Here is a 10,856-nt window from a genome sequence, read left to right as displayed (position 1 = left end):
ACTTCAGATGTAATAATATATTTTGATACTTACTTTGATACTTACTGTGAATTAATATCAATAGATTTTTTTGAATAAAAAACAAATATTATAAATTATAAATATATATTAATTTTAAATTTCCAAAAATATGGAATGTATTTTTTTTCATTAAAAATATATATACTATTATATTAAAACAATTTTAAAAAGTGCATGATTAAAATATAATATTATTTTCTAATATGCTAGAAATAAATAAATTCAAATCCATAAAAAAGTAACTAAAGTATTAATGAAATACAAATTAAATCGCCACAATTATATAGCTTAATCCATAAAATAACTAAATTATTAATGAAATACAAATGAAATTGCCACAATCATATAGCTTTTTGTATCTGCAAATTGTTATGCAACAATGATATACTAACGCAGCGTTGAATTCATTTTATCCAGAAGGTCACTAGGGTTTTCGTGACTCGTCCATCATAAAAGGATCTTTATGGTTGAGAATGATTCTATACTGCAAGTAAACAGACAATACTCTGTGAAGGTTCTACAGCGGATTCTAGGAATTATCGTTGTTGCGTGCATGTACTGCATGTGCAGAAGTATCTTTGTCCCAGAAGAAAAGCACCAGACTGTCGGGTTTTAATGCAAATGTTTGTAGAGAGAGGGGAATCGGTGGGAGAGGGGGCACGTCTACAATACCTTCCAATATTTGCAGCACTTTACTCATCGATGGCCTCGCATGTTCATCGTCCTGGATGCACCATCCCGCAACGATGGCGGCCCTTTTGACCTCCTCTGCGTCTGCATCGTTCATCAATTTCTTGTCCAGCACCTCCATTGCGTTTCCGCCATTGATTTGAGTTGCAGCCCACGCAGGAAAGTACACCTGATCGCTGGATTCTGAATCCACTTCCATGTTTCTTCGGCCTGCAATTATTTCGAGCAATGTCATGCCGAAGCTGTAGACGTCGGCCTTTACGGTGATTGGTAGGCCGGAGAGCCACTCTGGGGCCAAGTACCCTCTGGTTCCTCTAACTGTGGTCAGCACCCTACTATGCTCTCTGCCCAGAAGCTTCGCCAGCCCGAAATCGGCCACCTTGGGGCAGAACATAGAGTCCAGAAGGATGTTTTTCGGCTTGATGTCGCAGTGGATGATGCAGTCCCTGCACTCCTCATGCAAGTACACGATTGCCCGGGCAGTGCCCACGGCAATGCTAAAACGCGTTTTCCAGTCCAGCACCTTCTTCTCAATCTCATCATCATCGCTCTGGCTTTTCTGGAGTAAGGAGTTGAGGGAGCCATTGGGCATGTATTCATAGACCAACAGTCTTCTGGAGCCCTGGGTGCAAAATCATCGCAGCCTAACCAAATTTACATGCTGTATAATTGAGTCCTGCAGTGTTCTAGGACAATTTCTCCATTGTTCACCAATTCTCTGATGTAGTGAAACCTTGTATCAATGTGCTTCGTTCTCTTGTGAAACACTGAATTCTTTGACAATGCAATAGCTGAGCTATTGTCACAAAAAATCACTGTCACTTTTGCCTGCTCTTGGCCTAAGCTTCTCAACATTCTTCTCATCCACACTGCCTGACATGCTGCTGCTGTAGCTGCCACATATTCAGCCTCTGCTGTAGACAATGCTACAATGGACTGCTTCTTAGAAGCCCATGAAATGGCTCCTGAACCCATATTAAAAACATAACCGGAAGTGCTCTTCCGATCATCTACACTTCCAGCCCAATCACTGTCAGTGTATCCAACCAAATCTGAATGTTCTGAGGTATTATATAAAATTCCAAACATTTTGGTACCTTTGACATACCTCAAAATTCTCTTTGCTGCCTGCCAATGTGCCTCCTTTGGCCTCTCCATGAATCTGGAAATCAAACTAACAGCATACATTAGATCAGGCCTAGTTGCTGTTAAATACATAAGGCTGCCTACAATACTTTTGTATAGGCTAGGATCAAAATCCTTGCTGCTGTCCTCTCTGCTGAGCTTTAATCCCATCACTGTGGGAGTGATTGCTGCCTTGCATTCTTCCATCTTAAATCTGCTCAAAATTTGATTTACATATCTTGCTTGAGATATAAAAATTCCTTTTTCATTTTGATCTACTTCTATGCCTAAGAAGTATCTCAACAAACCCATGTCAGTCATTTCAAATTCATCCTTCATGACTGATTTAAAATTCTCAATAAGATAAATATCATTTCCAGTGAAAATAACATCATCTACATACAAGACAACAATTAAAATTTTACCATCCTTTTCCTTGATGTAGACTGTGGGTTCTCCTTCACATTTGTCAAATTCATTATCCAATAGATATGAGTCTATCCTGCTGTACCATGCTCTTGGCGCTTGCTTCAGCCCATAAAGAGCTTTCTTCAACTTGCACACTTTGTGCTCTTCACCTTTCTTCTCATATCCGAGAGGCTGTTCCACATAGACCTCTTCCATTAACACTCCATTTAGGAATGCTGATTTCACATCCATTTGGTAGACTTTCCATTTGTTTTGTGCTGCTATGGACAGCACTGCTCTCACGGTTTCCATCCTTGCAACCGGTGCGAAAGTCTCCTCATAATCTCTCCCATACTGCTGCTTGTAGCCTTTGACAACCAGCCTTGCCTTGTGCCTTTCAATCTTGCCTTCAGCATTGCTTTTGGTCTTGTAGACCCATTTCACACCAATGACTTCTTTGCCTTTTGGTAGCTCAACCAAATCCCATGTTTTGTTTCTCTCTATGGCATTCATCTCCTCATCCATAGCTTCTATCCATTTCCTATCTTTAATTGCTTCCTCGAAATGAATAGGATCATCAACATGACAATATAATGCAAACAAGGAATTCATTCCTTCATCATAAATGTCACTTAGATTTCTAAACTTCTTACCTCGTTCACTTGGTGTGCAAGTGCTTGAAGATGCACTTGAATTTCCTCCTTGTGGTGTGCTTGGAGAAGCACTCTCATTGATCCTCAATGGTGTACCTTGCTGTCCTTGTGTTGTCCTCAATGGTGTCCCTTGCTGTCCTTGTGTTGGCGCTGCTGTTTGGGGATTCATTTCAGCCACTTCCTCTTCATCTTCATCATGAGACAAACAGCTCTTGACATTCACTGTTTTCTCTATGCTTCCATCCCAAGCTTCCTCTTCAATGAATTGAACATCCCTGCTGACAAAGAACTTCTTGGTAGATGGAATGTACAGCCTGTAGGCTTTGGATTCATCACTGTATCCAATGAAGATGCATTTCTCCCCTTTGCTGTCCAACTTCCTCCTTAGCTGATCTGGTATGTGTGCATAGGCCACACACCCAAAAACTCTCATGTGGGTGACTCCTTGCTTTCTCCCACTCCATGCCTCTTCTGGCACCTTGTTCATCACTGCTTTTGTAGGACACCTGTTCAATATATAAACTGCACAATGTACAGCTTCAGCCCAATACTCATTTGGCAAATGCTTTGCCTTCAGCATGCTCCTCGCCATATCCATGATGGTTCTGTTTTTCCTTTCAGCAACTCCATTTTGCTGCGGAGTGTACCTTGCTGTAAATTGTTTATGAATTCCATTTTCTCTACAAAATCTTAGGAATTCCTTGGAGATATACTCACCTCCTCTATCAGTTCTCAATACTTTTATGTGCAGCCCGCTTTGGTTCTCCACAAGTGCTTTGAAATTTTGGAATTTCTCAAACACTTCACTTTTGTTTTTAAGGAAATATATCCAAGTCTTTCTTGTACAGTCATCAATGAATGTCAAGAAATATAGGCTGCCAGCTAATGATGGAGCTTGCATTGGTCCACACAAATCTGAGTGGATGATCTCTAAGGGTGTCTTTGCCCTTATGCTCTTCCCTGATGGAAAACTTTCTCTATGTTGTTTTCCCAAAATGCAGCCTTCACATAGGCTGTCCGGTTTCTCTATCAATGGTAATCCCTTTACCATTCCTTTCCTACTCAACAAATTTAGACCTCCAAAATTGAGATGACCAAATCTCAAGTGCCACAACCAATTCTCATCCTTTGGCACGCTTTGGAAAGCCTCTTGGGTAACTGCTGCAATTTCATTTTTGTTTTTCAAATCTGCCCTGATCCTCAAGGGGAACATCATGTTCCTTGTCATCTTCACTTCAGCAATGCATCTTTTGCTGGGTGGTATATCCATGATGGTGCATACATCATTTTTAAAGAAAACATTGTACCCCTTATGGACAAGCTGTCCAACACTCAAGAGGTTACATCTCATTCCGGGGACATAGTATACATCTGCTATGGTTTTCTTTTCTCCTTGCTTTGAAAGTATTTTTATTTCTCCTTTTCCCATAACAGACACTTTACTATCAGTTCCTAGTGTGACTTCTGATTTCACATTTTTATCTAGGGCAGAAAAGAAGGCTATGTTTCCGGTCATATGGTTGCTGCAACCTGAGTCTAAAAACCATATGTCCTCACTATGTGTTTCAGCCATGTTACAAGCTAATAGGACATTTTCTTGACTGTTGTTTTCTCTTGTAACATTTGCATTTTGTCTGCTGTTCATATCATGTTGTTTCTTTCTACAATCACTAGCATAATGTCCATACTTTTTGCAATAATAGCATTGAACATTAGATTTATCATACCTTTGTCCTTGAGCATGATGTTGATCTCTTTGTTGGCTGTTGCCTTGACCTTGGTTCTGATTTGGATTGCTGCCTCTTCCTTGTGCATTTGATGAGCTGTTCCTTCCTTCTCTGTTCTGGCTTCTGCCTCTTCCTCTTCTGTTTCCTCTTCCTTGACCTCTTCCTCTTCCAAAGGACATCTGGGTCTTGAAGGCTTGCTCAAGGGATGAGTTTTCATTCCTACTCAACCTCTGCTCATGAGTTATCAGTGATGCATGTAGCTCATCAACTGAATAACTTGAGAGATCCTTTGTCTCTTCAATGGTGGTGACTATGGCATCAAACCTTGAGGGTAAGACCCTCAATATTTTCTCCACAATTCTTCTGTCTTCAATGGTTTCTCCATGAGTTCTCATTTGTGTGATTACACCAATCACATGAGTGAAGAATGAGTCAATGTTATCTGACTCCTTCATGTTCAAGTTCTCAAAATCCTTTCTCAGCAATTGTAGTTTTGCTGTCTTCACTCTCTCCATGCCTTGATAGGCTGTCTTAAGGGTTTGCCATGCTTCATTGGCTGTCTTAGCTGCTGCTAACCTTGGAAACATACTCTGGTCTACTGCTAGATACAACAACACACGGGCTTTTGAGTCCTTCTTCCTATTGTTCTTCAGCAGATCCTTCTCTCCCTGAGTTAATGCATTGAACTCAATTTCATCTGCTGGTTCTTCAAAACCTTCTTCAACTATTTCCCATAAATCTTGGGAAGCAAGCAGGGCTGTCATAGTTATTGACTAGTAGTCATAGTTCTTCCCATTAAACTGTGGGAGCTGGGTGTTAAACAAACCCATGCTTGTGCTAGCCATTCCTTGACTGTATATTTTTTTTAAAACAACTAACTGTCTTCTGCAATAACAAAAGAAATGCTTTTGAAGAATACCTGAATCCTGAGCTGTCTGAGTCTTCTAACTGCCTTAGAGGTTTTGCTGCTGCTACAAACCTTCTCCCTTCAGCTTCTTTAACTTCTTTAAAGAGCCTGAGCCTGCTCTGATACCAATGTTGGGTATTTTTCAGTGGGGAGAAAATACCAAAACCAAGATTCAAACTAAATACAGAGGCAATGCTCTGTTTTACCTTACTCCAGGATCCTTTTGTGCACAGGAAGACTCAAAAAAAATCACTGAGAGACAGAGTATTTCACCATAAAAAAACTTTCTATTCATTAAAACCTGATACAAAGATTTACCACTGTAAAATCATTTTCATATTCACTGCTGTAAAAAAAAAACTTTTACAGGCTGCTGTAAAACAAAACTTTACTGCTGTAATAAAGATTTCATACTCCCCGCACTGCTGTGCATTTTTCATCTTGCAAATAAACAAAGTTCAACCAAAAACTTACGCTCCACCATTTTCGTATTTTACTTTACTTCACCGACAGTAAAAAACATACATACATGTTTTATATAAGCTCCCACGTTTTTCATTTATGCAATATGCACTGCTGTGCGTTCATGGGAGTCAACCCCTGTTTTTTTTTCGCTCCAACAAAAACTACAACACAAAAAAAACTTACGCTCGCTCTTACATAAAAAAATATAAAAAACATATTATAATATATGCCCATGACTATATTTAAACACATGGGACGTATGCCCATTATTTCATTAATGGCCGCCACCATAAACTACGTAAACACATTAAATGCATTTAATTCCCTTCTCAGCGGTCAACAAAAAACTTCACGCAAAATTTGACTTGTCGGGGCCCGTGCACCTTCCGGAGATCGACGGCGGAGAACACGCAGGGAGATCGGACGGTGGAAAGGATATCGGAAGGCACTTAACTGCTGAGCTTTACCTCCCGATGGGTCAAAGTTGACTACGTCAGGCAAGAGCCACGTGCCAGCACCAAATTGCATCGGAGCAGATAGTACGGAAACAGCTTTTCGTTTGATAGCGGTGCGATATGCCCTGGCCGGTTTGTGGTTTCATGCTGGCGGTTTTGGGCTGCGTACGTAGGGCGTTGAAATTACATTTTCAACAATCTCATCATCATCGCTCTGGCTTTTCTGGAGTAAGGAGTTGAGGGAGCCATTGGGCATGTATTCATAGACCAACAGTCTTCTGGAGCCCTGGGTGCAAAATCATCGCAGCCTAACCAAATTTACATGCTGTATAATTCCGATGGTGCTCACCTCCATGCGGAATTGCTTCTCCCCTTGGTTCACACACTCCAACTTCTTAACAGCCACGACAGAACCGTCCGGTAGAGTCCCCTTGAAGACCGAGCCGAAACCTCCACCTCCAATACGCTCAGAAAAATTCTTCGTTGCAATCTGCAGATCTCTGTAAGTGAATGCAGCAAGTGCAGCCGGCGCATATTCTGTTGCAGGCAAACCAGGGCGCCTACAACACCAGAGAAATAGCAGCAGTATGGCTAGAATTGCACTATGGCTAGAATTGCACCCAGTCCGCCCACCACGCCACCCACTACGCCGGCCAGAGTCACTTTCTTGTCGGCATTATAGAGTGCTGTCAAATCCGAGGCATCTAAGCGTAAAAAGAGAGATATCCCATTGGAGGTATCGTAGATATCTAGCAATTCACCAAACCATATTACACACGTCTGCGAAGTGCCGTTAGCAACGAAGGAATATGCAGTGCACGAACAATTGCTGAGACAGGCCGCTTGGCACTGCATTTCCCCTCTATATGGAACCCCTTCAGGGGGGGTAGATTTGCCACTCAACTCTACAAATCCATCGGTGATGGTCTCATTTCTGGCGTGGATGCATCGTAATGGCGTTTTCCGAACACATCCGCTCGACCACTGTTGAGACTCCCAAGCATGGCTGTTTTTAGGGACAAAGCCGGTCACGCAGCTGCAGGACTGGAGATTGTCATTGTTACATGATCCATAAGCGCCGCACAGGGCATACATCTTGCACTGATCCTTGGGCTGTGCCCAGAGCATGCTCCATTTGTTATTTCCCAACATAATGTACACTCGAAGTTGTCCCTCCTCTTCCACGACAAAACGTGACACATAGGACGTGAAATTGGGTTTCACAGAAATAGTGAAATATTTGTACGAACCGTTATCGAAAAAGTTGAAATTGTATATGTAATTATGCGTCATCTCCGGAATTTCGGTGAAGATTTGGCCATTCCAGACACCGCTTTCCCAGCACTTGATTCGATTCTTCCACAACAAAACGTATTGGTCGGATCCTTTTGGATCCATCTGAATGGAGAAGCGCCCAGGTCTCGGATCCCAAGGGCTCCGCCACGACGTCACAGCTTGGCTCATACTAACCTTCATCCCTGGTAACCATGTATTTCCCGGATGGTCGAAGCTCTGCCAGATGATATCAGCGCTATTCTTCGAACTCAGAACAACCAAGTTACCAGAATCCATTATCATAGCAGAAGAAGGTTTTCTCATGTTTCCTTTCGTGGACCACAGGATTGATCCCCCATAAGACAGGAGGAGACTACCGTCCATTGTGAGATTGAAAACGGCTGAGTTGTTCTGCAGTGGTTGCTCGCTGTTGGCCACCCAAACAATTGTCTGTGGTGAGGCAGTGGCATACCAAATACCCACATACCAATTTTTAAGATTGTTGTTGTTGTTGATGAGATTGAAGAATCCCAAAGTAAACTTCCCGCCCTTGGAAACGCGGGTCTCATTGCCCTTCAAAGAGGCCCCTAACACAATGTTGTTTGAAGCGGCGTCAGCGGCGTCACCCTGTTTTATGTGAAGTAGCAAAACGAAGAAGAGAAAAAAACAGGACAGAACCCGCGAGTCTGGGTGTTGCTGTATCATGCAAATTGTAGTAGCCATTATGAAATCAATTAGCTGCTCTGCTGCGACAGCATACACTGAAACAGAACAAGCCACTAGTATTGTGAATCTAATAATCTGTCCAATTTGAACAAATGGATAGGGTGAATGTTAGAGGCTATTCAATTCAAACGAGTCAGTCAATACCGTATATTGGAGTAGGCCTTCAATTGTCAAGTGACCAACCGAAAAAAACAAGCCACTCGTATTGTGCGTTAACTTAATCCCGAACTAGAATCCTGTAATCTGCCCAATTTGAACAAATGGATAGGGTGAATGTTAGAGGCTATTCAATTCGAACGAGTCAATACGGTATATTGGAGTAGGCCTTCAATTGTCAAGTGACGGGTAATTAAATACAGTAATACAGTCTATAACTCACCTAGAATTGTGAAGTGACTAGTAATTAAATGGACTAATAAAGTTAAACGAGTCAATACGTTATAAGAGTCGCCTGCAAAATTTAAACGAGTCAATACGCTATAAGAGTCGCCTGCAAAATTTAAACGAGTCAAATACGCTATAAGAGTCGCCTGCCAAATTTAAACGAGTCAATACGCTATAAGAGTCGCCTGCAAAATTTAAACGAGTCAAATACGCTATAAGAGTCGCCTGCCAAATTTAAACGAGTCAAATACGCTATAAGAGTCGCCTGCAAAATTTAAACGAGTCAAATACGCTATAAGTGTCGCCTGCAATTGTCAGTAACTGATAATTAAATCTACTAAAAAATTTGAACGAGTCTATACGGTATATGCGTCCCCTGCGATTGTCAAGTTATTAATAATTAAATGGACAAATAACTGACGTAGTTTACCTGTTATATTGAAATGTCTCAGAAAATTTTCAGAATAGCCACCCAAAAAAAAACATTTAAACAAAAATGCTGAAAATACGTTTATATTAGTAAAACTTAATTATTAATTATTTATAGCAATCAACTTAATTATTAATTATTTATAGCAATCAAATTAATTATTATTAATTCCTTATAGAAGTCATGTAGTAATTATTATTTACTTAGAGCAGAAATTAAAAAAATCGTATTTTAAATAATAATAAAAACTAATATAATATTAATAATTATTTCGTTCGTAGAAACCCTAGGCGCCCTTTTTAAAAATGACTCTGACCAATTCAAAAAAACAAATTTAAATTTTTGTAAGAAGAACTTAAATTTAAATTAATAATTCCTTAATATTACTTCAGAAATTAATATCAAATCCTTAATACTAATTCTAGAATTAATATGAACTTGTCCCTGCATTAGGAATTTCAACAAGCTTTGATGACGGGAATTGGAGAGTTTTGACGGCATTGCCCCATGTCGGGCAATTCCTCTGTCAAATTCCATGCCTTCATGGAAGCAATGAGCGCAGAAGAATGAATCAGAAGAAGGAATTTTGCCAACAAAATTTAAACTAAAAACTCCCAAATATATAATATTCAAACAAACCATAATAATTTAAAATGACAAATGATCCCTAAAAGTAGTCCCCAACAAAATTCAAACTAAAAACTCTAAAATATATCATATTTAAACAATACCATAATAATTTAAAATGACAAAGATGATCCCTGAAAGCAGTCCCTATTTCTTCGTCGTCCCTAAGTCATTTGAGAGGTTTCTTGTTATAAAAAATTGAGTTAGGTGTACCCATCACCCATAGAATTTATCCCCTGGACACTGTTGTTCAATGAAACGTTATGGGAGGGGAAATAAAATGTTAACCAACCTTTGATGATGTTTGAAGAGGGCAAACAAAATATTGAGCTTATTACGCCGAAGGTGTTTTATTACGAGGTTTTACCTCACAACATTGTTCCTAGATTCATCGTCCGGCTGGCTCGATCAAAATTGCGTCGTCATCACGACATTTGTGGAAACCACAAATCTGTTTGAATGACTACGCCGCTTCTGACCACGTCTTTAGTGTCACATTGTCGGTGTCATCAGGCCATGTCAGTCACACTTCGAGTATCCCGATGGTCATTTCTTCCCACGATACCGTCGGATATCACCTTGGCATCCACTCCCCCAAAACAAGCGCTTGTGACCTGTTTCCATCGCGTCCCGTGCTACGCGTTGCCACCGAGAATCTTCAACTCCGCCGCGAGAATTTCGCAGAGGCATTGTTTACAGAACAAGGCTGCCTAGTGGAGTCATATGAGCAAATTCATCATTTTGTTGAAAAACTATGAAGAAACGGGACAAGAAATGCAAAGAAAACAGTATGGTACATACCTGCAATCCATCATGGCCATCGTAGATGCCAAAAAAGTGCAGCGCAAGAATGCTCTTCGTATTGCTTTCATTTTATTGTGGAATTAAAAGTTGTGATAATTGAAACAACGTCCTCCATTTCTCTTCTCCTTCCACAAATCGACACAAGAGCATGTTCTAGAA

The 10,856-nt window shown here is 40.5% G+C and overlaps 1 pseudogene; it reads right to left on the bottom strand.

The window, feature by feature from the left end:
• Nucleotides 1-550: 550 nt before the first annotated feature.
• Nucleotides 551-10,583, bottom strand: LOC149240172 (G-type lectin S-receptor-like serine/threonine-protein kinase At2g19130 pseudogene; annotated as a pseudogene).
• Nucleotides 10,584-10,856: the final 273 nt, after the last annotated feature.

The sequence above is a fragment of the Pinus tabuliformis genome, chromosome 8, assembly GCF_031772625.1.
Source record: "Pinus tabuliformis cultivar Carrire ecotype Pingquan chromosome 8, CPIR1, whole genome shotgun sequence".
In the NCBI taxonomy this organism is placed as follows: Eukaryota; Viridiplantae; Streptophyta; class Pinopsida; order Pinales; family Pinaceae; genus Pinus; species Pinus tabuliformis.
Note: the sequence above shows the minus strand (reverse complement) of the source record. Positions and strands in the feature narration are given on the sequence as shown.